Source organism: Camelina sativa, chromosome 14, assembly GCF_030686135.1.
Source record: "Camelina sativa cultivar CO46 ecotype springtype chromosome 14, ASM3068613v1".
Taxonomy (NCBI): domain Eukaryota; kingdom Viridiplantae; phylum Streptophyta; class Magnoliopsida; order Brassicales; family Brassicaceae; genus Camelina; species Camelina sativa.
This window is the reverse complement of record NC_141893.1, coordinates 22662217-22668667: the sequence shown is the minus strand read 5'-3', so window position 1 is coordinate 22668667 and position 6451 is coordinate 22662217. Positions and strand designations below refer to the sequence as shown.

General features: G+C 38.2%; 1 non-coding gene across 1 annotated transcript; it reads right to left on the bottom strand.

The window, feature by feature from the left end:
- Nucleotides 1-2016: 2016 nt before the first annotated feature.
- On the bottom strand, nucleotides 2017-2088 carry TRNAD-GUC (transfer RNA aspartic acid (anticodon GUC)). Its single transcript has one exon. It is a non-coding gene; the product is annotated as a tRNA-Asp (tRNA).
- Nucleotides 2089-6451: the final 4363 nt, after the last annotated feature.

Here is a 6451-nt window from a genome sequence, read left to right as displayed (position 1 = left end):
AAGAAAACAGGCTAAAACCGAGAGAAAACATTGATTCGAAGCAGTACACAGCTATGTTACTCTTTCTAAGGTCAAAATATGTAACAATCCAATGCATTTGACTAATTATAAGAGTTTGGGTTGAATTTGGAGTGTTTAGACACCACTTTTACCCATTTTGTCCCGAACGAAGCTAAAACCGAGAAAACATTGATTTGAAGCAGTAAACAGATTTGTTACTGTTTCTAGGGTCAGAATCTGTGACAATCCAATGAATTTGACTAATTGTAAGAGTTCGTGATGAATTTGGAGTGTTTAGACAACACTTAAACCCGTTTTATTCTAAAACTGGCTTAAACCGAGAAAACAGGCTAAAACCGAGAGAACACATTGATTCGAAGCAGTAAACAGCTTTGTTACTGTTTATAAGGTCAGAATGTTTGACAATACAATGCATTTGACTAATTGTAAGAGTTTGGGATGAATTTGGAGTGTTTAGACAACACTTAAACCCGTTTTATCCGAAAACAGGCTTAAACCAAGAAAACAGGTGATGTTCATATATTTTAGCCTCTTTTCCCTTAATATATTCACATCTTTTGCATCTTTTGCTATCCATTTTGACCATTATTACATAGCTTTAGGACTGTTCTTGCATTAGAGTTTAGTTGCATTGCATTTGCATCTTTTCATGCATAAACAGGTTATTTTGGAGCTTAAGGAGGCCAGCTTTTTAGAGAGTCAAAAACCTAGTTTTTACCTTTTTTAGAATTATTCCTTTTGGACTTTTATTTTCTTAGATCTTGTACTTCTTTTAAAATGAGAAAAAGACTAAATTCTTCAATATTATTGGTTTCATAACTTTCTTAATATTGAGAATTTGAGTTTGGTTCTTTCTTCAATATTGTAGATCTTTGATTTATCTTTCTAATGATGCAAGTTTCAGTATTTTCTGGGTTTATGATTTTGATGTTCATCATGTATGCTTGTGAGTAGTTGCTTAGGATCTTGAGGATGGGTTAGGCTGGGTTGTGTTTGAGGTTGGTCTGATTTGGTCAAGCTTGATTTTTGTAGATCTCTTCTAGGCTAGATGTTCTTAATGCTGATCCTATATCTGAGAGGGTAGGATCTGATTTCAAGCCTCTTAGCATCACACCAATGTCTAAGGAGCATAGATAAGGCTAGATCTAGAGACTATCATTAGGCTTGCTAAGAGATTAGAAGTCTTGTTTGATTTTTGACATATTGCTTAATGCTTGCTTGTGTAGATTCTTTACTTTGTGAGAACAAGTCTAGAGCTGCATGAGTTTGATTGTTTCTTGCCATGAGAGTGGATTAAACATGTCTTAGAAATATATGTCTAGAGATTAGCTCAAGTTGTTTGAGATTTGTTGACCAACTTAGATGACCTCAATCATAGTCCAACCCATGAATCCCTCCTCAAGATCTTCCTTGTTTATTGATTTCTTAGCTTAAATCCTGTTGTTTGATCGTTGTTTGATTTGCTTTTGGTATTGCTTTGTTTTTCTTGTGTTGCTCTGTTTTGCGTATTTGTCCAGCTCGACCTTGCACTCGATCAGCACTCGATCGAGTGCTTGCTCGAGTTCCAACCCAGAACTTGTGTTTATGATTTGTGTTTGTCTTGTTTCACCCTAGTTGCATTTCTGTTGCATTCATTTAGTATCCTGTTCATTACTTACCTTGCATTAGTTCAATACTTGCATTTCCATAGTTTCCATTTCTGTTTGTCATAATCACTCTGTTCCATTTGCATTTAGCTCCTAGTTCTTGTAGTTTTACTTTCTGCACTTTCCATTTCATCATAGGATTGTTAGTGACAAACAACCTTTACATCTGGCTTGACTTAGACTCATATGCACATCTTGATTGTTCACAAACACTCAGATTGGATTGACACCTCTTATACTACAACTGCATAAGGGGAATTGAAACACCCTGCCATCCATTCATTCATAAGTCATCATTCTCATTCCATACATCACCACAACCAAACAAAAATAATCGGTTTCAATTTGCTGCCGTTGCCGGGGATCGAACCCGGGTCACCCGCGTGACAGACGGGAATACTTACCACTATACTACAACGACCATTTGAGTGTTTATTTGTGACAATTAGGGTCATTATTAGCCTAAGATTAAGTTCTATTGCTACCTTGATCACTACTAATCTCGATTCTTCTTCTGCTTGTCTGTGTTGAGTTTCAGGTACCAACTCGACCATCAACTCGAGATAACTCTCGACCGAGTGCTGATCGAGTACCTGATCGAGTCACAACCCGAATACATTTTTCTTCTCATCTCAGTCAGCCCGACCTTCAACTCGAACCTGTGCTCGACCGAGTACCTGTTCGAGTCAGTAATAATGTACCACAACAGTGTGTGCAATTACATACCCATGCAACATCAACCAGTATACCAGGCTGAATTGTATCCCTCTCCATGGTTCCAAACCTCACAAGCTCAAGAACCTGACTTAAGAGCTATGATGCAACAAATGTTGCTTGGGCAAGCCACTAAGCAGATTGAGGAAGTAAGGCAGTTTGCTGAGCTGCACCAAACGTTGAATTCTTATTCTACTGGACTGAATAACCAGTTGGAGAGACTGAGCTCTACAATCACGAACATGGAGAGTTGCATGGCTTCTAGTTCCTCTCCTACACCAAACCAACTTCAACACCCAAGGGAATGCACTGCTAAGGCCATTCATCTCAATGAGGCAGTTGTCACTGAGGACAGTGAAGTTAAAACTGGGGAGGATTGGTCATTTCTTGAAGCTCAAAGTGAAGATTGTGCAAAACAAGCTGAAGTTGACAAAGAACTCGACCCCCCACTCGAACACACACACGATCGAGTGACTGATCGAGTTTCCAGTCGAGTTGATGTCCCAGAAGTTGTTAAGCCTGCTAAGTACATTTCTCCTGCTTATAAACCACCTCTACCATTCCGAGGACGTTTCAAAGCACAAAAGCTGAAAGAACTCAGAGAAATTATTGAGAAAAGGGAAAAGTTGGCTTTGCAACAAGAGAAGGAGTTAGCTTTACAACAAGGGGAAGTCATTGAGAAGGAAAAAATCATGGCTTTGAAGGAAGAGGTTGTGATTGAAAAGAAGGAAGTGAGGGCCATTCAACAGGAGGTTGTCATTGAAGAGAAGGAAGAGGAGAGAGGACCAGCTTTGGAACAATATGCCCCATATCCCCTCTACAAAGGCATGTTACTTGACATATCCAAGCAGAAAGCTCAGAATCAAAACAGGAGAGATCAAGAAGAGATTGGGACAGCTATTGTACCAACAAAACTTGAAGATCCAGGTCCATTCAATCTACCTTGCTCCATCAGCTACCTTCACTTCAACAAATGCTTGTGTGATCTTGGAGCATCTGTTAGTGTCATTCCCTACTCTATAGCAGAAAAGCTTGGACACACTGAATTCAAGCCAAGCAATCTCTACATAAGTCTAGCTGCTGGTTCACACAAAGATGTAGTTGGTAAATTGGAGAGCCTCCTAGTCAAGATAGGCAAGGCAAGAATTCCCACTGATTTCATCGTAATAAAGATGGATAAGGAGGTAGAGGATCCAATCTTGCTTGGGAGACCATTCCTTGGCACAACAGGAGCAATCATTGATGTTAAGGAGGGGCTGATAAAGTTGAACATATCTGAAGGTTTGACCATGAACTTTGATATTACAAATCCATCTAACCTACCAACCATTGGAGGTCAACCATTTAAGATTGAAGATAAGGCTGATTTTGGGGTTTGAGAGAAGAAGAGACTTCAACAGCTAAGGTCACATCTCATGAGGAATCAGTTCAACATCTTAAGGGTTCAGTTCAAGAGCTGACTAATCTGGTGAAGGATCTTCAAGTTCAGCTCAACAAGAGGGCTTTGAAGAAGGCAAGACCAAGACTCAAGTTTAAGAAGAAGCAAAGCTCAAATGTTAAGGAGGTAGTGATCAAGAAACAGCACCAAGGTTATCAAATAGAACCAGGGGGGATTTCATCACCTCCTTGGAATCCAAACCAAGCCTGAACAGGCATCAAAAGTCAAGCTTAGTGACTCTAAACAAGCTCACTAGGGAGGAAGTCCCTAAGGTATCCATGTACATATTGTTTAAGGTTTTTGGTATTTTGATTTTTGTTTTGGTATTTTCATGATCAGGGAAGCAAGGGAGGCCATATAGAAGAGGAAAAGAAGACTCGGCAGCCAGCTCGACCCCCCCACTCGACCAGGCACTCGACCGAGTACCAGTCGATGGCCATAGTCGAGTTGCCCCAGTCTCCTCCTCCAAATCAACAAGACCCCAACTACACTTTTGACAGCATGCAAGAGGATGTGGACAGTTTCTTCTCCAATACTTGAGGTACCACTATCACCTTCCCTTGTAAATACCATTGCATTTCATATTGTGTTTTGTTTTTGGGCTTGAATCCTCTTACAAATTTCTTTCACACAGAGGACTGTGTGATTTAAGTTTGGGGGAGGGTTTGAGATAGCATTTGATATTGTATTTTGTGTTCTTATTTCAAATTTTTAGCATCATCATGTTCGTATTTGCATAGCATCTAAGGCATAGAAAAACCCTAAAAATTTGAAATTTTTTGCAAAAATCTTTATAAAAAAAAGAGTGTTCATGTAGTTTGCATTGCATATTAGGATCTTGTTTAGCATGTTTCATGTAGGATTGTATATTATTTGCATTAGGGATCTATGATGAGTTTTGCCTTGTTAGCTTGTTTAATTCACTAAACTAGGATCAATGCCCAAGGTAATAGTACTTTGATAAAATTGAACCAAGCCTTGAATTCCTGCATTGCATTTGGTCTAAATTGAAGCATGTTGTGATTTGATGCCATTTCCTACTTATAAGAACTTAATATTGACTGTTAAATATCAATGTGTGCATTGCTTTAAACTCATGGATATCATATACATATTTGGATCATCTTTCTCCTTTTTACCACTCTTGTTGATCCAAGTAGCTGATTGAATCATTAAATCAGTTTCCAATACCCTTAACCAACCCTTCTTTCAAGCCATGTTTATTCTTGAGTGTGTAAGGCCTATTTTGGGATTGAGCTTGGTAGAAAGTGTTAGGTTTGAACTGACAAGAATAATGCCTTGTGTAGTTCTAGTTTGCATTTTCCAAATTAGATAGGACTAGGTGATTTCATTGTTGGGTTTGGGATTTGGTTGTTTGAAAAAGAAAGAAAAGAAAAGAGGAAAAGAGAAAGAAAAGGTTAGAATCTTTAGGAGGGGAATGTGTTTAAGTAAAATCAAAATCTAGTGAAAGGATCGGAAATAAAAAAAAAATTGTTGTTGAAGATGGTTCTAGTTAAAGAAAAGAAAAGAAAGAAAAGAAAAGTCTAGCAAAATGCTTATATGTCTTAAGAATAAGAAGAAAAGAGAACCATAGCAAATAAGTAAGAATCCTTCATTCCACTAGAAAGATCAAATAAGAAACCTCTCCTAAGACTTTAAAATCAAAAGAGAAAAGGGTGAAAGAGAAGAGAAGAAGTTAAAGAGTAGCACTAGGATCAATTGGGTTTAGATTGATAGGATAAACACTTTGGGTGCCTTTGGGTAGACAAAGTTTTGTTCTTGTATGTGTCTAAGTGTTATACCTTTAGCATTCTTCTAAAGTTCAATCCATTTTTATGAGAGAACCTTGATATTGATAAGCCCCACTCTAAAGAGAGACCATCATTGTCTCTAAACCTTTTACTACCAAGCCAAATGAGTTTAAGCATTGCATAAAATTGATTCATGTTCTTGATTAATGAATGTTAAAGGAAATGGTTGATTTGAATGCATGTGGACATCTAAGGCTCAAATCAGTAAAGGATGTGATATGCTTGTCTAAAATCTTTAAGTACAGCTCATTCAACTTGCATATCATAGTACTAGTAACTTGGACCTTGATTCTAGATGGTCTATTTGCAAGCTTTAGGAGCTGAGATCCCACTTTCAAACCTCACCTACCTTCTTATGTCTTGTTCATTTGCTTGAGGGCAAGCAAAGACTAAGTTTGGGGGTGTTGATGTTCATATATTTTACCCAGTTTCCCTTAATATATTCACATCTTTTGCATCTTTTGCTATCCATTTTGACCATTATTACATAGCTTTAGGACTGTTCTTGCATTAGAGTTTAGTTGCATTGCATTTGCATCTTTTCATGCATAAACAGGTTATTTTGGAGCTTAAGGAGCATGGAAGCAATGCTGAGGAGAAGTGAAGCAATCATGAGGAGAAAGCAAAGGAGCTAAGGCTGAAGAACCAAGGTCCGGAGTCCAACTCGACTGCCCACTCGACCAGACACTGACCGTGTGCTGAGAGGGACTCGACCTGCATCCACCAAAGAGGCCAGCTTTTTAGAGAGTCAAAAACCTAGTTTTTACCTTTTTTAGAATTATTCCTTTTGGACTTTTATTTTCTTAGATCTTGTACTTCTT